Source organism: Zophobas morio, unplaced genomic scaffold (genome assembly GCF_036711695.1).
Source record: "Zophobas morio isolate AGI-343-1 ecotype UQ-CSIRO unplaced genomic scaffold, CSIRO_AGI_Zmor_V1 ptg000058l, whole genome shotgun sequence".
Lineage (NCBI taxonomy): Eukaryota > Metazoa > Arthropoda > Insecta > Coleoptera > Tenebrionidae > Zophobas > Zophobas morio.
This window is the reverse complement of record NW_026972163.1, coordinates 6,983,109-7,010,634: the sequence shown is the minus strand read 5'-3', so window position 1 is coordinate 7,010,634 and position 27,526 is coordinate 6,983,109. Positions and strand designations below refer to the sequence as shown.

Here is a 27,526-nt window from a genome sequence, read left to right as displayed (position 1 = left end):
AAATCGTCAGAATGAGTTTTTTACAATTCAGGATTTATTTAATTTTGCCACAGAAAATCTTAATTACAACGCAAGTATCCGGACTCTACGAAGGGTTATTAAATCCATGGGTTACAATTTTAAAAAAGTTGAAAACAGGAAAATTATAATTGAGTCGCCCCGCTTACAGGGATTAAAAATTACATTTTTAAGGCGTTACATACAGTTAATGGAAGAAGATGTGACATTTGTTTATTTAGACGAGACGTGGGTGTATCAGCATGGTGTACCAGTAAGAAGATGGGTGCATGAGAGTGATCGGAGAGGCATGCCTGCGAAAATAGTAATGAATGAGGGTAGAAGGTTTACCATACTTCATGCAGGGGGTAAATTTGGTTTTTTGGAAAACTGCTTGCTATTTTTAGATAGCAATAATGATAGCAGGGACTATCATAAGACTGTGGGAAAGCAGAGAAAAATGTTGTGCCTCGGTGGGATTCGAACCCACGTCTCCAAGCTATCCGGGCTGGTATGCTAACCGCTACACCACAAGACAACTTATCTTTACTCTGCTTTACCCGCGTGTTATTGTGCCGCCACAGTGCTCCCCCCCCCCAGCGACACAGCGCGCGGTCGTGCTGGGGTGCGAAGGAGATGGTTGCTGGCGTCGCTCCTGCCACTCTTACGTTCGTCGTTCGAACCCTGGCGGTGCTGCGGACCCCGAACACAGCGGCGGGCACAGGGCGGTGGCAGAAGGATGTTGCGTGCGCGTTGCCTGTCGGTGGTCACCAATGTGGGAAAGCAGAGAAAAATGTTGTGCCTCGGTGGGATTCGAACCCACGTCTCCAAGCTATCCGGGCTGGTATGCTAACCGCTACACCACAAGACAACTTATCTTTACTCTGCTTTACCCGCGTGTTATTGTGCCGCCACAAGACTATGAACGGGCAATTGTTCAGGCAATGGGTGGAAACACAGTTAATTCCATCTGTTAATTTTATTAACGGTAAGGTTGTTATCATCATGGACAATGCACCTTATCATTCGGTGTTAGCAGAACAATTGCCTCGTTTGTCTTGGATTAAATCAAAATTAAAATTTTGGCTTGCACAAAAAAAAATTCCTTTTGGCGATAATTTGACAAAAAAACAGCTTTGGGATATTATCAAACCTCTTTTACCATCAACTCGTAAATATGAGATTGATGAGTTGTTGTCAAAGAGTAATATTGAAGTTTTACGTTTACCTCCATATCACTGCCACTATAATGCTATAGAAATGGTATGGGGATTCTGTAAACCATATTATAACAAACACATCTTGAAGCAGTCTTCCAAAAAATCAGAAATCAAGCACTTGTGGATTGAAGCTATGTCTAAATATACACCAGAGATGTGGACATCAAGTGTAATCCACTGTGAAAATATTATCAAGGATGATTGGCAAAGAATGATGGGTAATACCAGTGTTAAAGATATTCCTCCTGTCATAATATCACTTGGAGAATCTGATAGTGAATCTGATTTAAGTTCAGATGAAGATGACAGTATAAGTGATATTATGCAGGATGATGTATTAGCCAACAGAACATTAAATGTAAGTATGGATCCTGAAACCAGTATGAATGAAACACAAGGCAATATTGGAGAAGGCCAGCAGCTTTGTGTAGATGATGTTGAGATGTGTGAATGGATGAATGCAGAGAATGATATAGAAACAATTATTGTAGAGGTAATAGATGATTAATTTACCTTGCTAAGTAAATAAATGTCACACCTTTTAACAATTATTGTATTAATGAGTTTTAGTTAGTTGTTCCTGTTTTATTCCATTGTTAAAGTTTTTGACAATACACTGATTTGTAACAGTTGAGACTACTGTTTATGTTCCTATAAATTATGTTCATTGAGAATTGTCTTTCTATCACATTTAGAACATTTCATTTTATTTAATTCCCTCCTGTGATTCAACCTTAGTGAATTGATCTGCTTCTTTACATCACTTGCTTTTGCTTCACGCTTTATCTCTTTAAATACTTCATGTAGTTTCTTATAAATTATAACCTACAATTTTCTCATATTTATTTGTATACAGTGGGCTCAAAATACTCAACAGTTCTGGTAACATTTCATTAAAATGTGTAAATCTTCTAATGACGCATTATTAGTACAAGCACCAGAGTTCTGTGATTCAGAAGAACCAAGCCATAAGTCAGTATCGTCCATGGCAGCACAAATAAGACTGATGGAAATATTAATACAAACTGCCAGTCATGTGGTCATTCTTCGTACACCATCCTTGTACATAGATAGGTAAAAATACAAATAAAAGTTCCAATTTTCACTATACCTTTGAGTCGTACTTGCCCATTTTATTGATGTCCACCTTTTGTTAACGAGATGGTAAACTGTTAACTGCTTATACCATCAATTGTGGCAGTGCAGATTTATACTGCACTTTCGATTCCACAGTTTGATAATGTCGGTGTATGTGCCCTGAAAATGCGTACCCTAAGCTCTAACCCACATAAAAGAGCCCCTTAATTAATAAGCCGTCGCCTTGTAAGCACAGAACCTTGTTATAAGACGGCGATCAAACAAATGTCAAAAAAAAGTAACTAATGTCATTAATCGTCGGCCATTTTCTCTCTAAAAAGGTACGGAAAGCCGTTTACACCAGCGAAATTTTGAAAACTTACACTAGGGAGTGGTTAAATCGAAATGCCGACGACTGTAGACCGAGCGCAAATTAGAACCCGAGACGCGCAGCGTCGAGGGCTCTGAAGCGCGAGGTCTAGAAGTGGCTTTGCAACCGTGGTTAATATACTATTTTTTTCACTAGTAGAAACCATAAGACAATAAATTGAAAAAATAAACGTTCAATTTTTTGACGCAACATGATTTTGTTTTGATTTCTAATCAAACTTAATCTAAATCTTCAACACAAAGAAAACCGTTTATACTTGTCGCTGAGTTAATCATTTTATCTTCTACCGTCTACCAACTATCATGCGTATACTCAAGTAATGTTTGTAGCACAAATTTATTCATTTTTTAAGAAATAATCACATCAAACATTGCGTACATAACTCAATTTTTCTTTTTGAACCCGTGGTAGCAAAAGTTGAATTTGCTACCACTAAATGAGTCGACATTTGCATGCGTCCTGGCTGCTAGTGAAAAAAAGTAATTACGCCACATCAGAACACCAAAATGTAACAGTTTTTCGGTTTCCATCTAATACCGAATTGAAAAAAAAAGTGGTTGAGGAAAATATGTACATCGCCAAGACTTTATCCCAAAAAATTCAGCTTGTATGTGTATAAAACACTTTTCACAAATTTTTTTAATTTTTGAGGATAAAGTAACGCATGAGCCTATTCTGCAAAAACTAACAATACAGGGTGTCCCAGAATTCGCGCCATTCCCGTGAATCACATGTTCCCTGTCCCGAACTGTGCCGTAATTCGCAAAAAGAATTGTCCAGGCTTTAACCGTGTGAGAACTGGAAGGCGATTAAGTTGACCAATAGAGAGGCTGCTTTTATATCCGAACGCTTCTATGTTCAAAGTTACCTATGCCAAGAACAAAAAATCCGGTAATACTAAAGTTGAATGAATTTTTTCCGAATCCCCCTCCGTCAACAAAAGGAAACAGAAGTGTGGTTATAAATTTAATCATTTTGACCATTGTTTGTCATAAACTGTCACGAAGTTCATCACTGACCTGAAGAGACGCTTCTGCGCCAAAGATGACTGATTAATGTACACAGAGACGTCAAGGTTTACTTTAAGGCAAGTAGCATGGGACAGAAGTTATTTCTGCTGCCATTCTAGTTAAATTGTGTTTAACTGGGCTGTACATGTCATAAGAGAAGCTGTTTCATTTCATCGTAGGCAAATAATACATTTATTACTATTCTACATAGTGTAGATACCGAAGAGCAGGTATTAGAAGTCATTTTCTTAGAGCCCCGTGAATAATGTGTTGTTCTTTTTAACGAAAATTAGTGCATTTTCAGAATTTACTATGCATCATATCCCTGATATTAAGTTTATCGTTATTTCTAAAAAAGAGTACTACATGTCCATTCAAAAAACGTTATTAAGTGTACTAAAACATAAATATCGCTTTTGATTAATCGGTGCTTATGATTTTCAATAAACAGTATCAATTTTTATTGAACAGCTGTTGTTGCTGATACCTAATCTAAGCAACGAAAAAAGAGACGAGACTCCACTTCTCTGGTGTATTGAGATCATAGGTATCTGCTGTGGTGTCAATCATGTGGGGGAGATACTGAAAACGGAGACTTATTCAAGAATAATATTGATGTTGCACATGATGATTTAAAACAGTTGCTTTAAAGTTGTGAGTATTTTCTAGAGATTGAAAAGATACGAATAAAAATTATAACAAAAATCGTTTAGTTGCATTTTTTTTTTAAGAACAATACAAACTATAAATAGTACCAATACCACTAAGTTATTGATGTCTTATTCATACTAGTATAAAGAATATTTGGAAATGATGTTATAGTTTATGGAGAATGTAAACGCTCTGCAGCCACTGTTGTGTGCGAATATACAGGTCTTTTCCCCAATCACCGGCTCCTTGACCAGCATGTGTTTCGTCGTTTGTTGCATCCAGCAAAAGAAGATGGATCTTTTCAGCATATTCGGAAAGGCCTTCCTGGGGCTTCACGGATTATACACGTAGACGGTGAAGAACAAGTGGCACAAATGAATGGATGCTCAAGATCCATCATGCATCGTATCCTGACAGACAAAAATCTGCATCCTTACTATTGACGAAAGTGCAGCATCTGCGACGAGCCGACTGGGCGACGAGTGCATGTTGCTCAATGGTTACTCCGACAAAATGAACTAAATCCTGATTTTTCACGGCACATTCTTTTCGCCGACGAATGTTCATTTTCTCGAAAAGGAATATTTATGTTTTAGTACACTTAATAACGTTTTTTGAATGGACATGTAGTACTCCTTTTTAGAAATAACGCTAAACTTAATATCAGGGATATGATGCATAGGAAATTCTGAAAATGCACTAATTTTCGTTAAAAAGAACAACACATTATTCACGGGGCTCTAAGAAAATTACTTCTAAAACCTGCTCTTCGGTATCTACACTATGTAGAATAGTAATAAATGTGTTATTTGCCTACGATGAAATGAAACAGCTTCTCTTATGACATGTACAGCCCAGTTAAACACAATTTAACTAGAATGGCAGCAGAAATAACTTCTGTTCCAAGCTACTTGCCTTAAATTAAACCTTGACGTCTCTGTGTACATTAATCAGTCATCTTTGGCGCAGAAGCGTCTCTTCAGGTCAGTGATGAATTTCGTGACAGTTTATGACAAACAATTGTCAAAATGATTAAATTTATAACCACACTTCTGTTTCCTTTTGTTGACGGAGGGGGATTCGGAAAAAATTCATTCAACTTTAGTATTACCGGATTTTTTGTTCTTGGCATAGGTAACTTTGAACATAGAAGCGTTCGGATATAAAAGCAGCCTCTCTATTGGTCAACTTAATCGCCTTCCAGTTCTCACACGGTTAAAGCCTGGACAATTCTTTTTGCGAATTACGGCACAGTTCGGGACAGGGAACATGTCATTCACGGGAATGGCGCGAATTCTGGGACACCCTGTATACAGAGATCTACGTGTGACTGTAAGTTCTGGGAATGTGACATTAAAAAAAACTGTCAAGGACATTCGGAAGAAATCTTCGTGGTGTATGTGTTCGACCTGGACACAATTATTTTCATTGCTCCTGGTTGTTCAAAATCAAGAAAGACAAACCAAAGAAGGATGAAATATCAAAGACAAATTTAATGAAATAATTGAAATGTTTGAAGAAGCATGTAATGTTATAAATGATAGTGAAATGATAGTGAAATTAATGACGTTGTTTCGACGGAACTTCCCTCGCTCCTGAAGTACAATGAAACATATTCGGCTTTTTGGAATAGGCGCACAGTCAGAGGCGTCCGTCATCGTTTCTCGTTATAGTGACCTTTTCTATCTGGGATGGGTACCTGTACTTCTTTAGATTAGTACCTAATAGATTCATCCGCATTCGTGCTAGCGTGTTGACCAGTTCACTTAAGTTTAGGTTTCCGCGTGTTATTACGATTTAAAAAAATATGAATTCAATGATAATACATAAGTAAAAACTCATCATATTTTGCACATTTTGGGCAGAATTTATTCGGCAAAACTTTGAAATGGGCTGTTTAGACAAATTTTGGTTAGCGTTTTACCATCTACATGATATTCCTAATATAAATACAAAATTTGACAATAATCGGCCCAGTGCTTTCGGAGATTATCTGTCTAAAAAAAAAATCCGTGACGGTAGACAGACTGACATACGGACAGACAGACGAAAACGGGAGACTTATTTCTTCGTACTCTAGGGGTCATGAAAGGTCGAGAAAACGTAAAAGTAGAGGGTCGCTAACGCTCGGAATTCAGTTTTTAAAGACTAATTACAGTTAATGACAGCGAAACAAATAAGATATACATCGGACACTTTGGGATGGGTCGCAAGATTGTATTTTACATACACTGGAGCATATAATTCTTTGGAAAATTTTAAATTTTTGACCAGTACTCACCCAAACTATTTGAAAAAATTATTTTGAACATATAAATTATTTGAAAGAGAAATTAAAACATGTATCACCTCATGGAAGATTGGTTAATTTCGGGGTTAATTTAATGATCGACGAAGTATGTATATGTGAAACCAAACGTCAGTTATAAAGGTGGCAAAATTGAAGGATTTTGTTGTAACCAAGGCGAACATGTTGACGTTCTTCCAGCTTCAACTATTCAGATCTTTATGATTCGGTCTCTTCTGTCACAGAATAAAGTTGCTGTAGGGCTTTTCCCAGTTTCTAATCAAAATTTTAACTTCCTGTATACGTTAACGAAAAATATACTTCAGGTGCTAACAAACATTAATTACGAAGTGGTATCTATGCAGTGACAATTTTAGTGTAAACCGAAAAATATTTGAAACTTTTAGGGACAGCAAACTTCAAACAAGTTTCATCAATCCGTATAAAAATCACCAAATTTTAAATTTATTTGATCCTGTTCGTTTATTTAAATATCTTCGCAATAATTGGTTAAATCAAAAAGATCTAAATCAAACTTTTATCATACCAAAAATGCGATGTTAATTGTAACTTTGTTGAAGAGAAGTGTTACGTCTCATTATCATTTTTAAAGCATTTCTATCAAGAGGAACAAAATTGTGTTATAAAGCTGGCTCCATCATTACCTCGAAATGTTTTATTTCCAACTTCTATGGAGAGGCAAAATGTGTCCCTTTGTTTCAAGCTTTTTGTTAAGAAAAATACTGCAGCGGTAGAAACCATCAATTTTTTGCAGCTGATTTCAGAGTGGTGCAAAATTGTTAACTGCAATTCTCTTTTCAAAGCAACACGTTTTTAAGATCCACGATATGAAACTATCAAAAAAATAAACAATCAAAACTTAATTTTTTTAGAAAATGGTTACGGCTTATCATTAACATTTTATTGTGGCATTTTTGGTGACAATTAAGTATCTTCTGCAATGAGGGCAATCTACTAGCTTCAAGAATTGCATTAGAAATCAGAATAATTTTAAATATTTGTCGGAATGAGTAAAAAACTGAGCGTATACCAAAAAGAATTTGGAAATTTGCAGTAAAAAAACCATCAACACCACTTAAACACCATGCAAATCTCTTTGATACATTCGTACAAAAAAATACTGCAACATTAAAAATGTAGCAACTGACTGTTCAAATGATGATGAACTGACAAATTTGCTTCAAATTTGTAATTTTTATTAATTAAAGTAGCCGCACTGTGTTTTAAAACGGGTTGATTAGAAACTCCTGCAAGATAATTACCTATAACATTAATTTGAGTATTACAGAATATTAATAATTAATATTATGAAGAATATGATATTAATTGTTATTATCATATTCTTCGGTAAATAATCACAAAATAAGGTTAAGTATATGTTCTTTTAAAACGCGCCATGAGATGCGATATTTCTTGCCCTTCAGGAAGGAAATAATTTTACAGATTGTCATTCACAGGAACCGTAACTGAGACAGCTTTTGATTTTGAGCCCACATATAAAATTCCCTGCTGTAGACTGTTGAGTCCACTCGTACTCGCAAATGCGGAGGGCGCCACTTGATCCAGCTTAAATCTTCGTCGTGTACGTTTACAGGAAAAAAAATTGGTCTAAAGAGTTTAGACAGTACTTCCTTCGCTGTCGGAAACCTGACGACTGCATGCCTATTATGTTTTTTTTAGCAGTAGATTTCAAAACATTCGGTTTTGCAGTTCTTGATTAAATCAATAAAATAAATTTGCGCATTCATTAAATTTTTTGAGTCACCCTGTATATCCAAATCCAAAAAATATGAACGGAATGATAAATTACAAGAAGATACTCATCATATTTTGTACATTTTAGACAGGATTATTCGGCAAAATTTTGAGCTGACGTCACCAATTTTTTGGAGGGGATAAGCAAATATATTTTTACTAAAAATTTATTATGCTCTTTATAACCTTAAAACATTTGCAAGATTTCAAAGCATTCGATTCTGTAGTTCCTGATTAAATCAATAAAATAAATTTACCCATTCATTAATTTTTTGAGTCACCTGTATATGCAAATTCTCGACGAAAGTGTGCGCACTTGGGTCGGCGATTTTGATGCTGATTTTTTCCTCGAAAGTACACCTAAAAAGGAGACGATCCTGAAAATTTGAGCTCGATATGTGCACATCCGGCATCCGGCCGCTGGAGAATTTTTTGAATTTTTGAAAAAGTCGATTTTGCACTAATTTTCAAATATTTGTATCTCAGCTTCTATATAACTTGAAAACTCCTGCCCAGCGGCATTCTTCTCAGTAAAACTTCTACTTTTATGAAAAAAATAGATATTAGGTCTAAACTTATATCCGGTTTAGCTAATAACTTCCAACTAAACAACTGTTTTGGTTAAATTTTACCTATTTCTACTATGTATAAAACACTATTATATGTATAGAGAATCTAGCGACGTACTAACGCAACGTTACGACGAGGTACCAGCGAGTACGTCTCTAGTCTGAAACAATGTGGATGTCACCAGTATGTTCCAGGCATGTGTGACTGTTGATTACATTACATAGCACAGGGAACGCAAATATGCGCAGTATGAGATGTAACAGCTAACAAGATCGTAGACAGAGTTAAGTGGCATTAACATCGCTATGACGTAACTGTGTTTACTGGGAAGTAACATAACATCACTGACATCACCTAACTAGGTTTCGATGTTTTCCCTCATTATTTTTCGACGTTTGAAAAGTTGGTTTGTAGGTAATTGCAAATTGTCGATTGATTTATGTACATTTTTTTAAGAAATGTGTCAGACAATGAACTATGTACCCCTCCCGAGATGCTATTATGGCAGTTAACACTTTTATATTCCTCGTGAAGATAATTTCAAAAGTCTCATAATAGTAGCAAATTTTCGTTTGTCAAGAATGAAATAACATCAGTCTTTATTATTGACCTTGGTAATTATCAAATTTAATTTTGAAACTTGTCACTGAATCAGCTTCAATAAATACTGGCCCATGTTTCGAAAACTCTGTTGGACATAAAATGTTCTTCACTGAGGAACGAAATTTCTCCTTCACTAGTTTAAAACGATGCCCTCTAGTTCTGCTAAGTGTATTCAGGGCAAACAAATGCCTGATGGCCGATTGCGGATCTTTAAGCGCCCGAAAAGTTAAAGTTAGTTTGGGATTGGAGTAGTGTTCCTTTTAATTCTGGTACAATCTGTCGTAATCCTCAAATCGTAAACAGCAAACTTTCTTTTGACAGTTCCTACATTTTGTAAAGAAAATTACTAGCATCGCGCTATCTTTGTCTAGCACATAGGTTAGGTTCCTCTCTGTCGATCACCGGGCATAGGCAGTTTGCCGTACTTTCTAAAAGTAATAATAGATCTAGTGACTTCACGCCAGCTTGGCAAGGAACCGCGTACTCCGCTTCCGCTACGTGTTTCTGTGTTATTTAACCTTAATTCCATTTAAATGTCCAATCTCTATAACTCTGATATTAACGACAATTGAACAAGTGTTAAAGTTTCAAAAGGAGCAAAAAAAAACATTTAAATTCGCCATACACTCTTGTGAAATTTTAAACAAATAATTCTTATTTGAGATTAAAATTGGACATCAGATAATTTATATGATGATGACATGAAGCATTAATTAACAAAATATTTACATAAAAAAACACAAAATAAGTTTTTCAGACTTCTTAGACTTCGCGAATAACTGTCAATTTTTTTGTACGTACCTTTTAATAACACTCTGTATAATTTTAACAGTATGAAATATTTAAGAATTTCGACTGTACAGAGATGAAAGAGAGACAGATGAAAGTAGAAAGGAAATTTTGAATGAGAATGGTTTAGGTATAGGTTGGATGAAAGAAGAAAGTAGGGCAAAGGAAAAGTAAACTTTATCTAATTGGTCTAAAAGTGTTCCAATTGGTCGCCCGTAAGTTATGAAAAAGAGATGCTTCGTCCACGTGGACTGACTCCAGAATTTGAACTTTCTGGTATTTGCGATAACAGGGGTAGGTTGGCTTTCGAAATGGCGACTTTGCGCTATAATAGGTTTAATTTGAGGGCGAGATTTCCGGTCCGCCACACTATAATCGGAAAGTAAAAATGCACTGTATGTATGTATGTATAAAGTAAAACGGTTGCTAGTCTTTAGACTTTAAAAAACCGTTTAAAATCCCATATGTACGAGCCCTAACAACTAAATATTGGGACACAGACAATTTCTCAAAAAAATCCGGTACATATTTTTGATATCACTCAATTCGTTTGGATTAAATGCAAATTTTGCATGGGCATCTATTTTGGCAGAGAGTGAGGTATTTTGCAAATTAATAAATTTTCTTAGAACGCAAAAATTATCACCTAAATAAAAAATGTGCCATTTTTGCTGACACATAAATGTTGGGACACCCGAGAAAATTTGCTAGGTATACCATCGAAATACAAACGTTGTAGCTGGTAAATGCTGCCATTATTATAGAGATCGTAGCATTTCATACTAGTGTTGGTTTTACTTAGAAGAAAATAGTTAGTGGTGGGATAGTTTTAATAAAATTTCTGAAAATAATAATTTCGCAGTACTGCATGGGAAAATCGATAAGAAAAAGTGAAGATTTGTTCCAAATAGCTTAGTCGTCGATGATAAACAACGTAAAATATTACGCAGACAGAGGTACCACAGGAATAAAACGTAAAATTCCCGGTAGGCCACCACTTGTGAAGCCGCGTGATCAACGACAACTGATGAAAATTTATAAAAGTGGACGACGGACTACTTCAAGAGAAATTAGTAAATTACTACTTGCTGGAATAGCGATAACCAACTAAATTTTTCAAGACAATATTGTCGCGAATGCATACACAAATCAGGCCTTGGTTTTTACACTGTAAATCTTAAATAAAGCTATCTTTGATGGACTTTATTATTTATTTATATTATTTTGGGCTAAAGTAAAACCACAATTAAAAACTGCCCACAAGAAACATCGGTTAATATGACCAAAATATAAATTGGAGAAAAGTAATATATAACGCTGACTCCAAATTTGATGTCTGGGTGAGGTAATAGTCGAAAAAAAGTTATTGAAATAAAAAAGGAATTTTAATATGGATTATCTTAAACAATCAGTCAAGTTTGCAAGCGGAAAAATGGTTTGCGGGTGCATGTCTATTAACGGAATTTAAAGACCAGTTAACAACGTTCATGGAAGGGAAATTACAAATTCAAACAAATATCAAGAGACTTTGTAAAAAAATATTAACAACTACTGAAGCAGTCTATCCTGTTGATATTTATATTTTTCAACAGGATGATGCTTCAAGTTACACACCTACAACACTTATTACAAAGAATAATAATATAAATGTTTGCCCTGACCATCGAATAGCCCAGATCCTAATCTAGTAGAGACGGAATGGCGTGAAATAAAAAAATATTTAGGAAATCATCCATGACAAGCGATTGTCAATCTTCAACAGGAAATTTAGCGAGTGTAGGATACGGTAACAACTCCTGTGTATTGCAGAAAATTAGTTGAAAGTATGATGGCAAGAATTCCTGCAGTTATTAAGGCAAAAGGAGACATGACCAGTTACTGAATTTGCTGTGTCCCAATATTTATGTGTCACAAAATGTTACGTTGTTTTAGAGTTTTATGTCACTGTTTGAGTTAGAAATCAGTTTTTGTTGTGCTGTAAACATTAATAGTTTTGCAAAACGAAGTAATTTTAAAATTTTAATTATCTAAAATAAATTACATTTTTGTTAAAAAGTTTGGTGATTTTTTTATAAAAATTTTTTGTTGTCCCAATATTTAGTTGTTAGGGCTCGTAGTTGCTCATCGCTTCATCAGCCATGTTTATGATAAAAATATAAAAACCAAAGGCATTGTTAGTCACGGAATTATAGAAGTTTTACTTGGGGATTGAACAATGTAAAATCTGGCGGCCAGGCATCATGAAGTTTTTATAGTTTTTTCTCCAGAACCAAAGAGAGTCATCTGCGGTTTCCACTTAAAATGTGATCCATGAAAGTTCAGCTTTTTGCCTTGATCCAGAGACGATTAAAATATTGTATTTAAATAAGGACTGACTTTCATTACATGAAATTGAAACAATTCATTTAGATAAGTAATTATAATTACCGTCTAGGTGCAAGTTACTATAAAAGTGAACGATCTTCATGGTGGTATGGAAATATTTATTCTATTTTCTTTAAATTTGAACATTTATAGACGTCACAAATTACTGTGAAGACTTCTTGCTTGTCCCAAGTTTTACAATTTTGGGGTAATAAGATCTTACGGATTTCATGCAGGTACTCGTAATTTGGATATGTTAAAAATACTACTAAGCAAGTACAAAGTTAAAAAATGTTATTATAACATGTGATTTTAATATGAAATTCAATACAAAATGTACTCTTGTCAATATTTGCATGACCTTCGGATTATCTCGTGCCGTTTCTGAAATAAATTACTGTTTAGATAAACGTATTGTTACGATTGACGGACGAATAATAAATCGGGTGTTGGTAAAACTCAAAAATGTATTTCTTTAGTTGGAATTACAACACTATCTATTGCGACGAATATGTACAGAAATTATTCCGGCGCTCTCGACTGTCTTCACTGGATGAATGAATCCATTACCTACGGTCGCCTCTATTTAAACCCATAGTCTCTGATCGAGATCCTTCACGAACATCCATCGCGACTCCGCTTCGAGACTCCCCTGGACGCCGCTTCGAGACGCTCCAGACCTGTCTTTATGCGCCCGCCTCTCGGCCGTCAACAGCGATGATTCACCCATCAGCGCCGTGCGTACGTCCAGAAGGCTCTCGACCGCCATAGGCGTCGTACTGGGGCGGCGTAAGGGTGTATTTCGTAACACTGCCCCCCTCTTCAAATCCGATCGTCCCGATCGGAAGCGTCTTCGTTGTTTCCTTCGTACCGTTTTAGTCGATCGAGATGAACGATCTTCATCTTCGTCTTTGGTCCACGTTGGATCCGATAAACTACGTCATTTATTCTAGTGACGATAGTGTATGGACCTTCCCAGTCAGGAGCCAGTTTTGGGCAACGTCCCTTCTTCCGTCGGGGATTATACAGCCACACTAAGTCATCTTCCTGGAATCCGCCACAGTTGGCCTTCACATCATAACGGGTCTTCATTCGGTCACTGGCAATCTTGATCCGGCCCCTCACTAGTTCATGCACGTTGACCAACTTCTCTTTCACTTCGTCCACGTAGTCACGTACTTCCATTGGTTCTTCGGATGGCAATCCAAAGACTAGGTCACAGGGCAGCCGCAGTTCCTTCCCAAATACAACGTGAGCAGGTGTTTGGCCCGTGGTGTCGTGGATAGCTGCGCGGTAGGCCAGCAGGAATAGTGGAAGGTGCTGGTCCCAATCCCTTTGGTGCTCTTCTACCACTTTCGAAAGGTGTTGCTCCATAGTCCGATTGAACCTTTCCACCATGCCGTCGGACTGTGGGTGTAGTGGCGTTGTCCTTGTCTTACGTATTCCCAGTAGCTGCATCACTCTTTGGAAGACGTTGGATTCGAAATTGCGTCCCTGGTCTGAGTGAAGTTCCAAGGGGACGCCAAACCTACTGATCCAATTGTCAACCAGTACTTTCGCGACCGTGACGGCTTCCTGATTTGGAATGGCATAGGCATCTGGCCACTTGCTGAAGTAGTCGCTAGCCACCAGGATAAACTTGTTGCCGTCGTTTGTTACAGGGAACGGACCGGCCACATCGATGGCGATTCTTTCGAAAGGTGCCCCAACATTATATTTCTTCATCTTTCCCCTCGCCCTGGTATGAGGACCTTGGCTGGCCGCACACGTCGTACACTTGCGACACCAACTTTCGACATCGTCACGATGACCTACCCAATAAAACCTCTCCCGGATTTTCGACAAAGTTTTGTTCACTCCGAAGTGGGCTCCAGATGTTCCGGCATGAACTTCCTCTAAGACCTTGGAAACCTTTACCTTGGGGAGGACCAGCATCGTCTTAGAGGTACGCCCATCAGGACTCTCCCACTTTCGCTTCAAGAGCCCATTTTCCATGACCAAGGAATCCCATTGGGCCCATAATGCCTTCAAACTGGGGGATTGGTCGGACAATTCTGCCCAGCCGGGTCGTTCGACTCCTTCCTCCTTCCACTTTAGTATTGGTCCGATTATGTCGTCTGCTTCTTGCTCACGCTTTAACCGCGCCGTTGTCCATTCTTCATCTTGCTCAAAAATCGTCCGACGAACGGGCAGGTTCCCTTCTTCCGCGTCGATCCTGTCGCAGTGCTTGCACTCTCCACACGGACGCCTTGACAAAGCGTCAGCGTTGTTGTGAAGTCGACCCGCTCGGTGTTTGATCCTAAAGTGGTACTGCTGTAGTCTTTCCAGCCAACGCGCTACTTGGCCCTCGGGATTCTTTATCCGCAGTAGCCACGAGAGGGCAGCGTGGTCGGTCCTGATCAGAAACTCCTGTCCGTATAGATACTTGTGGAAGTGGTTGACGGCTTTGACAATGGCTAGCAGTTCCTTCCTTGTGGCACAGTAATTTCTTTCTGGCTTGGAATGTAATTTGCTAAAATATTCGATAACCCTTTCCTCCCCATCTTGTATCTGCGACAATACGGCCCCAATTCCCGAGTTACTCGCATCGGTATCGAGGACGAACATTCCTTTGTCCCTGGGGTAAGCCAAAATGGGGCTGGTGCACAAAGCCGTCTTCAGTCTCTTAAAGGCCATCTCACATGTACTGCTCCACTTGAAAGTCGCCTTCTGCTCCGTCAGTTGGTGTAACGGTGCTGCGATGTCGGCATACCCTTCCACAAATCGTCGGTAATATGTGCAGAGTCCCAAGAAGCTTCGTAGTTCATGCTTGTCTCTTGGTATGGGCCAATCCCGGATAGCAAGAACTTTCGTCGGGTTGGTTTCTATTCCTTTCTCCGACACGATATGGCCCAGGAATTCGACTCTTTTCTGGAAGAGCGAGCATTTCTTGGGATTTAGTTTCAAACGAGCCTTCTCCATTCGTTCTAGCACCTCCTCGAGATTCTTCAGATGGTCGTCAAACGTTTTGCCCATAATCATGACGTCGTCGAGGTATACCAGACAGGTCTTCCATGTCAGTCCTTTTAGCACCATCTCCATCAGCCGCTCGAATGTTGCTGGCGCATTACATAACCCGAAGGGCATAACGGTGAAGTGATAGAGGCCACTTCCGGTGGAGAACGCAGTCTTTTCTTTGTCGTCCGGGTGCAAGCCTACTTGCCAGTAGCCACTCTTCAAGTCCAAGGTCGAAAACCACGCCGAGCCGGATAAGGTCGTCAAGGTATCGTCTATTCGAGGAAGGGGGTAACTGTCTTTCTTCGTGACGTCGTTCAGTTTCCTGTAATCGACGCAAAATCGGGTAGTCCCGTCCTTCTTGGTAACCAAGACTACTGGAGATGACCACGCGCTGTTGGATTCTTCGATTACCCCATCTCTCAACATGTTGTCCACGAGTCTTGTAGCTTCTTCTTGTTTGGCTAGGGGTAGTCTTCGAGGAGCCTGACGGATCGGTTGCGTGTCACCAGTGTTTATTCGGTGTTCTACGATGTTGGTCTTCCCGAATGGTTCCTCCTCTGAGGCGAAGACATTACGGTGCCTACGAATGAGTCCTTTGGCCAGTTTTCTCTCACGAGCAGACAGCTGGTCCCAGTTGACCTCCAAGCCTTTGGTATCCCCGTCCTTAGACTCATTCTCAACGTCTTCTTCCTCGCAGTTCAACACTCGGGCGACTGGCTCACACATTCCAATAATCTCCCCTTTTCTAATATTGACTGCATTGGGAAACACGTTTGCCACACGTATGGGTATGTCACGGTCGGTTTTGACTAGGGTGCTCGCGATCAGGAGCTTGTGGGTCGAGTCACTTGCCGGCTGCACCATCCCCAAACTGTATCCGGGGTTTGTCTCTACTCTGGCGGGAACGATGACTTCTGCATTACCTTCTACCTTCGTTGCCTGACAGACCACTAGTCTGACCGTTGCAGCTTCCACATTCGGACGTCCCAGCACAAATTCTTCGGCTCCAAAACGCAGAATTTTCTGTTCTGGGTCGATCATTAAACCATACCGGCTGATTAGGTCCATACCCAGAATGAAATCGTCAGCGATTTCCGCCACCAGAACTTCATGCCTTATTCGGAGTCGACCGAGTTCTACATTCACCACCGCTGTACCCAGAACCGGTGTTGTTTCTCCCGTGACCGTCTTCACATTCGTGGCGGTACATACTGATTTAATCTGACAATTTTGTAACCTGGATCTGCGTGCAAGGGACACTTCGGCTCCTGTGTCGATGATGATCTTCGATTCCCGTCCATTGATTTTTCCGCTGATTGTCGGACTATCGACGCTCCCCGCGATACTTCTAACCATTACAGTTGTTGGGGCTTCTCTTTTAGCAGCCAGTACGCGCCCCGAGGTACCGACTGCCTTTAGTTTTCCTGCTCCTGATGTAGACGAGGTCGCGGCTGCGATCTCCTCATCGGCGCTGGCGATCTAACACGGCAATCCCTCCTAACATGCCCTTGACGCCCACACCTGTAACATTCTAGGCGCCCTCCATGTTGTCTAGAACTGCCCGTCTTGATTTCGGCAATTATTTCGCGGGCGAGTTTCTCAAAGTTCTCGCTCATTTTGTCGAGACTCTCTTGAATAGGGTTTACTTCGCCCTCAACCCCAATGCCTCGTATCTTAACGTTGGAACGAGGTGAGCTGTTGTATGCGGCGTCCACTTCTAACGCTCGAATCAGCGCCTCAGATGGTTTCTTGAACCCGGAGATTTGCAGGACTCTTCTTACCTCACTATCTCTTACGCCGTTTACGAAGGTTTCTGCTGCCAGTCTGTCTTGGAAGTCTTGCGGAGCTTCAGGATAGGCGAGGTGTACCAAACGTTTAACATCAGCCGCAAACTCCTGAAGAGATTCACTACTCTTCTGAATCCTAGATTTAAGCTGCGCTACGAAAACTTGCCGGAGGTGTTCATCTCCAAATCTGAGTTCGAGGGCGGTCGTCAAAGCGGTATAGTCCTTCTGGTTCTCTTCTGATAATGTCTGTAGAATCTCCAGGGCCGCACCTCGTAGTGCTACTACCAAAGCGGTCGCTTTCTGTTGGTCATTCCAGCTATTCGACAAGGCCGCAGCTTCAAATTGCTTCTTATAAGTAGTCCACGACGTCTGCCCATCGAAAATAGGGGGTTGAACTCTCACCGGACTGAATTCTGCAGGGGTCGCAATTGTAGGTCGTGGTGTTTGCAACCTTTCTTCGAGCTCCTTGATCTTGTTTTCCATTTCATTTCTCACCTCGTCCACTTCATTTCGCACGACTTGGAGGATTTCGCTTCGGCTGTTCAAAAGTGTAGTTTGCATAGCTTTTAAATTTTCTTCCATTATTCTTTGATTTTCTTCCATTATTCTGCGATCTTCTTTTCTATTTTCTTCCATTATTCTTCGATCTTCTTTTCTACTTTCTTCCATTATTCTTTGATTTTCTTCCATTATTCTGCGATCTTCTTTTCTATTTTCTTCCATTATTCTTCGATCTTCTTTTCTACTTTCTTCCATTATTCTTTGATTTTCGCTCAACATTTTCATCATTTTTGTCAGTTGTTCCTCCATGTTGGCTGTTTGCGCTCTTGTGGTAGTCGGCATAAAATTTTCTTCTAGAAACTTCTAGAGCCTTGACAGATGTCAATTCTCGAAGCCAATGTCAGGTGATGAAAGTCTAATTCCGTTATTCCACTCTTACCGCGAGAGAGAATTTTCTCGAAAGTTCACTTTGTTCCGGTCTCCCCTAGTAGCACCAACCAAATTCGAATCCCGATTTATTTCACAATTAATCCCACTTCTGACACCAGTGTTACGATTGACGGACGAATAATAAATCGGGTGTTGGTAAAACTCAAAAATGTATTTCTTTAGTTGGAATTACAACACTATCTATTGCGACGAATATGTACAGAAATTATTCCGGCGCTCTCGACTGTCTTCACTGGATGAATGAATCCATTACCTACGGTCGCCTCTATTTAAACCCATAGTCTCTGATCGAGATCCTTCACGAACATCCATCGCGACTCCGCTTCGAGACTCCCCTGGACGCCGCTTCGAGACGCTCCAGACCTGTCTTTATGCGCCCGCCTCTCGGCCGTCAACAGCGATGATTCACCCATCAGCGCCGTGCGTACGTCCAGAAGGCTCTCGACCGCCATAGGCGTCGTACTGGGGCGGCGTAAGGGTGTATTTCGTAACAGTATACTCGTATTTACCAAAATTCCTAATAACAAATTGTCAATTGTTATCTACAACCAATCGTTGGCTAATCATGTTGATATCTGCATGAATTAGTTACCTTTTGAATATACTTGACCGTTACTTTTATCGCCTTATTATTGTAAGAGATTTCTTTAACTTACATACCATGCAAAATGGCATGGAATAAAGATGGCTTATTTGTAATTTGCTATATTCATTTTATTTATCAAAAATAGTAAGTAATTCTTAAAAGGAACTCAACTCTAATTACGTATTTAAATTATACCGGGTGTCCCACGTAACACTTTCGGGCACAATAACGCAATAATTTTTGCATACAGTAGTTATTTTTCATGTTTAATCAAGTGATGCAAAACATAATTAATTCAAAATTAAATTAAGACATGGAAAATTTACTTTCTCAAGATAATGATTATTCTCCTGGTTCATAATAATAATATTAATAATAATAATAATAATAGTAATCTTTATTTGTTCAACAGTAACCTATTATAGGACAAACATATAACAAAAATATAACATCTATTTAAACAAACAAGTCATCATATATAACATCAGCAGCTTTACACATAATAAATATCGGTGCTCTGCGCAGTACATTTGTACGTGGAGTTGGTAAGCGGAAATTGGATGCCGATCTTGACGTAAGACGAGGAACATTGAAATGTACCTTGCTCAAAAGAAATTCGCAGTCAATTTGATAATGCACTAGTTTAGACAAAAATAATGCAGCACGTTGAGTTCTTCTTTCTCCTAATGACGGCAAATGATGACGTTCAAGCAGTTCAACTGAACTAGGTCCTCTTTCTGGATAAGCACCATCGATTCTGTACGATAAGTACTTCAAGAAACGACGATAAATTTTGTCTAACATGAGTGCGTGAGATGCGTATATGGGGCTCCATACTAGTATGCCATATTCCATTTTACTTAAAACATAGGAATAAAAGAGCTGCTTCATTAAGTTTAAGTCACTAAAGTTGCGACAAGTGCGCATGACAAAGCCCAAGGACTTAGACGCAGAAGAGCAAACACAATTAAGGTGCTCAACAAATGTCAACGTTGAATCAAAAACAACACCAAGATCTTTCATACAATCCTTCTTATCAAGAAGATAACCGTCAATCATATACTGCGTCGGTAAAGGAGAATGAGTTCTGGTGAAAGTAACAAAAAAGCATTTTTGCTTATTAAGAATGAGTTTATGGGTCATACACCATTGTGTCAATACGTTTAAGTTACTTTGCAATAAAAGAACTTCGTTGTAAGAATTGATTGACATATATAATTTAATGTCATCAGCATAAGCTAAGACTGGACAAGATAGTGAAAGCAGCAAGTCGTTTATGAATAAAACAAATAATAATGGACCGAGATGGGATCCTTGGGGAACCACTGATGTAGCAATAAATTCTCTAGAAGTAAAACCATTGTAATAAACATAACAAACTCTGCTACTTAAATAAGACTCAATTAAAGCTAAAGCATCGGTGTTCAAACCAAAGTTATTAAGCTTCTGTATTAGAATGTTATATTGAATCTTATCAAAAGCTTTCGATAAGTCTGTATAAATTACATCCACTCTTCCACGGTTATCAACCTCCTCGGCTAGATATTGTGCAATGGTTGAAAGATTGGTGTCAGTGGATCTTCCAGAGACAAAGCCATGTTGGTAAGGCGAAATGTAACTCTTCACTTTATTGTAAATCACCTGATAAAGAACCTTTTCGAAAACTTTTCCAAAATTGGACAAAATACATACTGGTCTATAATTTGGAATGCATGATTTATCACCATTTTTGAACACAGGAGAAATACGGGCACGTTTCCAGAGACTCGGAAAGGTACAAGTTTTTATAGCAAGATTAAATAAAATAGATAGCGGTTTAGCAAAAACCAACCTGCAATCACGTATAAGGAACGAAGGTATTAAGTCATCACCTGAAGTACACTTATTTGAGAACCGTGCCATTACAGATGTAAGATCATTTTCACAGATCAAAGGAAAACCGAAGGGAACAGTAGAATTTACAGAATCAGTTATTTGAATAGGATCATTTAATGAGAACGAACTTGAAAAAAGTTAGCAAAAGCGTTGACGATGGAATAAGGCTCCGAGTACTCAAATTTCTCATCATGTAGAGTATTTGGAATTCTTGAATGTCCTCGTCTGTTGTTTAAAAATTTCCATATCTCAGCAGAATTAGATTTAATGTTAGTCTCCATGTTGACTATGTAAGATCTGTAGGAATCAGAAATCAGAGTCTTAGTCAAGCTACGTAGACGACTAAATTCATTGTAAAATTTATAATTCTTGGTTTTCAGCCACTTTTTCCTATAGTATTCTTTCATTTTCAGGGAAGATTTAATTTCAGCCGAGAACCATACTGGATACCTTGATTTTGATTTAGATGTTTTAGGAAAGAAATTATCTAATATTTGATATAATAATGCATAGAAGGAGTCCACAGCGTCATCAATGTTTACAAAGTGTACCAAATAGGACCAGTCAGTATTGCAAAGAGTGTTATATAATGACACAAAGTCAGCTTTCCTGAAGTTATAACATTTCTGGTTATTTGAAGGAAAAGAATGAAATTTAGAGGTACTACAAATATTTACATTGACATTCAGAGCTGGATTATATTTATCCTCAGCAACAAGTGGAAAACTAGAATGTGAAACAGAAAGCTCAAAGTAATCATAATAATCCTCACCTATCAAAATATGTACCTACATTTCAAATTTCATAACAATCCGTTCAAAAATACCTGAGTTATTGCGCCCGAAAATGTTACGTGGGACACCCGGTATAATGAACAAACAGCTTAATTTGATTTTGCGAATTTTATTTTTTTTTTATGACAACCTTTATAAGATTATAAGCTAAAACAAATAAAGTAAATGTAAAGAAGCGTACTACGCATATATTTCAAGCGGATTTTTCCTTAACAAAATTTTGTGAAGACTTCTTCAACATTTTTGCAACGATATTGTATATCAGTTTGGATAGCTGCAGTGTAATACTAATAGTTAGTTGTATTCCCAAATCTATCTATCTTCTATCTATCTTTATATAAACAAAAATGAATCTCCGAAATGTATGTACGCGCATAACTTCAGAACGACTGCACCAAATTGGATGATTCTTTTATTTATGTGTTCCTTATTGTCAGGACAAGGTTTATATGTAAGAAAATTTATAAAAAATAAGACAGCTAAAAGATAAAAAAAATTTAAAAATTTTGTATGGGAATCGCCACTTCGAATTAATTTGAATAGTTGGCGTTCCTGACGGACCTGTCGTCTAACTGACGTGTCATACAAAACTATTTCTTCCGTGCGATTGTGAAAAGTATATTGCATTTCAAATCGTTCTTTGTTTTTTCGTAAAAAAAGTCCCAAAATTATCTGCGAAAATCGAGTGAGCCGTTCCATCAATTTTTGGGGGGAATAAATAAATATTCTTAACAAGTTACCATGCTTACAATAACTTTAAAATATCTGCAAGATCTCAAAGTATTCATTTCTGCAACTCTTGAGTTATTCACTAAAATAAATTGACTGATCCATACATTTTTTGAGTCACTGTAAAAGCAAATCTAAAAAATATGAATGCAATGATAAATGACGAAAATATACTGATGATATTTTGCACATTTTAGATAGGATTTATTCGGCAAAATCTTGAGATGACGTCATCAAATTTTTGGACTTGATAAAGAGATTTTGCAATTCTTGATTCAATCAATAAAATAAATTGACTCAGTGATTAATTTTTTTGAGGCACCCCCTATAAGCAAAACTAAAAAATATGAATGGAATGATAAATCACAAGTATAGTCTCATTCTATTTTGGACTTTTAGATAGGATTCATTTGGCAAAATTTTGGGCTGACGTCATCAATTTTTTGGAGGGGATAAGTAAATATATTTTGAATAAAAATTTATTATGCTTATCATATGTTTAAAACATCTGCAAGATTTCAAAGCATTCGGTTTTGCAGATTCAAAATTAAATTGTAGGTGAAACGAAGTTCACGGGGTCAGCTAGTTTAAAAAAAAATGGAGTGAATTCCTGATTCAATCGGCACAATAGATTGACACATTCATGAATTTTTTTACGTCACTCTGTTTAAATAATTCTAGAAAAAGAAATCGTTTCATTAAAGAAGATAGGCCCAATAATCCTTCTTCTAGAAATGGCTACCCAAACACAGATTTTAATAGGATGCAAATCTGTCTCCACGAAAACATGAGGATTTTGATTAGACCAAGTTCGATAATTCTGGGTATCCCGAGAGGTGGAAATAAGCTTCGTCCGTAAAAAACTTCGTACCCAAAATTTCATCTGCATTTATATTGTCAACGAACCAGCTGCAATAACGAACACGGGCTTCAAAGTCTTGGGGGAGTAGATGTTGAACCGTGGTCACTTTGTATGGGTGCATGTGGAGTTTTTTTTTTAAATTGTTTGACAACTTCCGTAAGATATACCTGTCTGTTGAGACAGTCGCCTAATAGATTTGTTCGGACTATGTTGTATTTTTCCTTCAACTTTATGAACTGCCTGTTCAGTTATAGTTTTGGAAATTTCATTCTATAGTCTTTTTCAGAACTCCGTTCGCCTAAACCATAAACCGGGGTGGTTGTAAATCAACAATTATCACCCAGTAAGTAGGTTTTTAGCGGGCTTCTTTTGTTAAAGAACAAGCTGTCCCCTTCTTTTCGCCGGGAAGCGTTGAATCTAAGGGTGTCCTTGTCTTTCCGAGGAGGACAAACAAGTTGAAGCAAGAAAATCATAGTGCACTTTCAGCATGGTTGTATGATATAGCGATTTCCTCAATGCTCAAAGCAGTGACGTTAAAAATGTCGGAACCCTGCATTTACATGTAAAAGAGAAACTGAAATACCATTTTTTTAAGGTAATCTATTTCATTATTTTTACAATTAATAAAACAAAACGAATCATTTGCCCCATTGTGGACGTGATTTTTGAGAATTATCATCTCTCAAGCGACCGACAGTTGAGAAACCCTGGAATCTGTCACTCTTTGGGATAGTTTATGGTTTAGCAGTACAATGATAAGAAATATTTACGGCTCACACCAGTTCACCCGAATTTATTGGAGAACATATAGCAGTATATAGCTGCTTTTAAAATAAGAGAGTAAAACTACCGGAAAAACTGACTTGACTTTTAGGTTTTTCCAACCCTAAGCGGTAGGTGGGCCATAAAATCGCTTTCGGATTAAGACAAAGAGCGCTGCCTCTCAAACTTGGAATGACAGGACCGCACATACATTACTGTACTGTAATTCTGTGTAATTTGTTGCTTGTAAACATTATGTTTCATAACAACAACATGAGTTGGAAGTTGTCATATTTACTAGGAATTCACGTTTGAGATAAGTTTAATGAGTAATGACATTATCCAGGAATCCAGGTACAAACTTTCTAGTTTTGACCCTTTATAAGAAATATTTTCTTCAAAAATTTAACACTTGTTTTTCTGTTTTCGTTGTGTGTGTTTCGCCGTGTATTGTGTTAGTACATATCTCTCTTTACACTTTATCATCAAACAAACAATCTTTTTCAAGACTAAAGTCTTTGGTCGGATTTCCATAAGGTATATATTAAATACTTTGCAATAATATTTAACATTATAACAGTAAATATTTTTTTTAGGTTATCTTTTTGACAATCGTTGTAAAACATAACTAAATTGCAAAATGTGGCGTCCATGATCTGAAGAAGAGGAGAGAATGGAAGAAAGTGACATTGATGTCGAAAATCTAAGTGACAATGAAGAGCAAATTATCACTAGCTAAGAAAAAAACATCACAACATTTTTTTGACTGATGATGCCAAACAAATTATAAAAAATTGGTCTAAAGAGTTTAGACAGTACTTCCCTCGCTGTCGGAAACTTGACGACTGCATGCCTATTGTGTTTTTTTTTCTCATTACATTTTTGTAGTGGGAATTTAAAAAAAAATTGTGATGACGTCATCAACATTTTTGCAAGGACACGTATATCAGTTGGGATAGATGTAGTGTAATACTAAGAATAAAATTATTGTATTCCCAAATTTTCGGGAAAATGAATTGGGTGGTTTTGAATATTGATTTCTTATAATCAATAAAATAACGAAACAACTTACTCACGTATACGGCGTCGGTGTGTAATATCTAGAGAGCGGATTTCTGTCGGGCTAGGCAAGGCCAAACTCGGTACGGCTCGTACGGGATGCGAATTCATTGCGGTTGCGGACTGCACTTCGTTTATTTGAGATTAGAATAACGCTGTTTCGTTGCACTCTGCTGTTAATTCCCGTTCTCATTTACTTAGCCGTTTGATTAATAACTCGTTAATTATATTTATGGAATTAGTACCGATTAAACATGACGTAGCCCGACAAAAATCCGCTGTCTAGTAATATGAAAGGCAACTGAAAATCGTTTATGTATAAACATTCTTAATTTAAGATGACAAGCGTAACAGCATACGTGAGAGTCAAACAGAGAAACTGTAAACAAAACGACCATCGGTTTTATTGCTTCGACTTCCGTTTATTATATAAAACATTGGGTTTTATTTTAATTCTTGACGGTGAAATTCACAATTGGTTGATTATAAACATGTCTATTCCACATTCGCGGAACCAATTGAGCGCATAAAACAAATGCAGGTCTGTAATGTTAAAGTCGATGTAAATAAGCGTTCTACCCTTATGTTTCAACCGAGTTTTTCCTTTAACAAATTTTGTGTCTACCAAATTGGGTTGGTTGGGGTGTAATACTAATAATAAGTGTTGCCTTTAATTTAATCAATAAAATAAATTGACTTCATTAATTTTTTTGAACCACCTCTTAAGAAAATCTAAAAAATATGAATGGAATGATAAATCACAAGTACTAACTCATCATATTTTTTGCATTTTAGATAGGATTTATTCAGCAAAATTTAAGGGTGACGTCATCAATTTTTTTAGGAGGGATGAACAAATACATTTTGAACAAAAGTTTACCATGCTTATAATAACTTTAAAATATTCCCAAGATTTCAAAGCATTCGGTTTTGTAATTCCTGATTAAATCGATAAAATAAATTCACGCCTTCATTAATTTTTTTGAGTCACCCTGTATATGCAAATCGAAAAAATTTGAATGGAATGATAAATCACAAGAAGAGACTCACCATATTTTGTACATTTTAGATAGGATTTATTCAGCAAAATTTTGTGGTGACGTCATAAATTTTTTAGGGGGGACGACCAAACACATTTTGATCAATAATTTACCATGCTTATGATAATTTTAAAATATCTTCAAGATTTCGAAGCATTCGGTTTTGTAGTTCCTGAGTAAATCAGTAAAATAAATTTACGCTTTCATTTATTTTCTTGAATCACCCTGTATATGCAAATCCAAAAAATATGAATGGAGTGATAGATCACAAGTACAGACTGATCATATTTTGTACATTTTAGATATGATTTATTCGGCAAATTTTCGAGCTGACGTCATCAAGTTTTTGGAGGGGATAAGCAAATATATTTTGACTAAACATTTATTATGCTCTTTATAATCTTAAAACATCTGCAAGATGTCAGAGCATTCCGTTTTGTAGTTCCTGATTAAATCAATAAAATATATTTACGCATTCATTAATTTTTTTGAGTCACTCTGTATATGCAAATCCAAAAAATATGAATGGAGTGATAGATCACAAGTACAGGCTCATCATATTTTGTACATTTTAGATATGATTTATTCGGCAAACTTTCGAGCTGACGTCATCAAGTTTTTGGAGGGGATAAGCAAATATATTTTGACTAAACATTTATTATGCTCTTTATAACCTTAAAACATCTGCAAGATTTCAAAGCATTCGGTTTTGTAGTTTCTGAGTAAATCATTAAAATAAATTTACGCATTCATTAATTTTTTTGAGTCACCCTGAATATGCAAATCCAAAAAATATGAATGGAGTGATAGATCACAAGTACAGACTCATCATATTTTGTACATTTTAGATATGATTTATTCCACAAACTTTTGAGCTGACGTCATCAAGTTTTTGGAGGGGATAAACAAATATTTTTTGACTAAAGATTTATGATGCTCTTTATAGCCTTAAAACATCTGCAACATTTCAAAGCATTCTGGTTAGCAGATTAAAAATTAAATTTCAAAATGTTGTTTTATAATTTTGATTTTTTTTTCCAAAAATCTGGACGTTTCGGGTGAAAAGTCGATTCAGAGTTGTAAACTACATGTGTAGGACTATGTTATTTTATACAATTGAAAACCCATTTACTATGTACAATTTTGAAGTGACGTCATCGCATTAGTGGTGGGGATGATTAGACAAATTTTGGTTAGCGTTTTACCATCTACATGATATTCTTAATATAAGTACAAAATTTCACAACAATCGGTCGAGTACTTTCGGAGATTATCTGTCTAATAAAAATCCGGGACGGCAGACGGACAGACGGACAGACGGACAGACGGACAGACGGACGGACAGACGG

At 37.4% G+C, this 27,526-nt stretch overlaps 1 long non-coding RNA gene across 1 annotated transcript; it reads right to left on the bottom strand.

Moving 5' to 3' along the window:
- Positions 1–918: 918 nt before the first annotated feature.
- Positions 919–2,708, bottom strand: LOC135143121 (uncharacterized). Its single transcript, XR_010282687.1, has 3 exons — positions 2,329–2,708; positions 2,093–2,276; positions 919–2,042 (listed from the first exon to the last, which is right to left on the bottom strand). It is a non-coding gene; the product is annotated as an uncharacterized LOC135143121 (long non-coding RNA).
- Between the last annotated feature and the right edge of the window lie 24,818 nt (positions 2,709–27,526).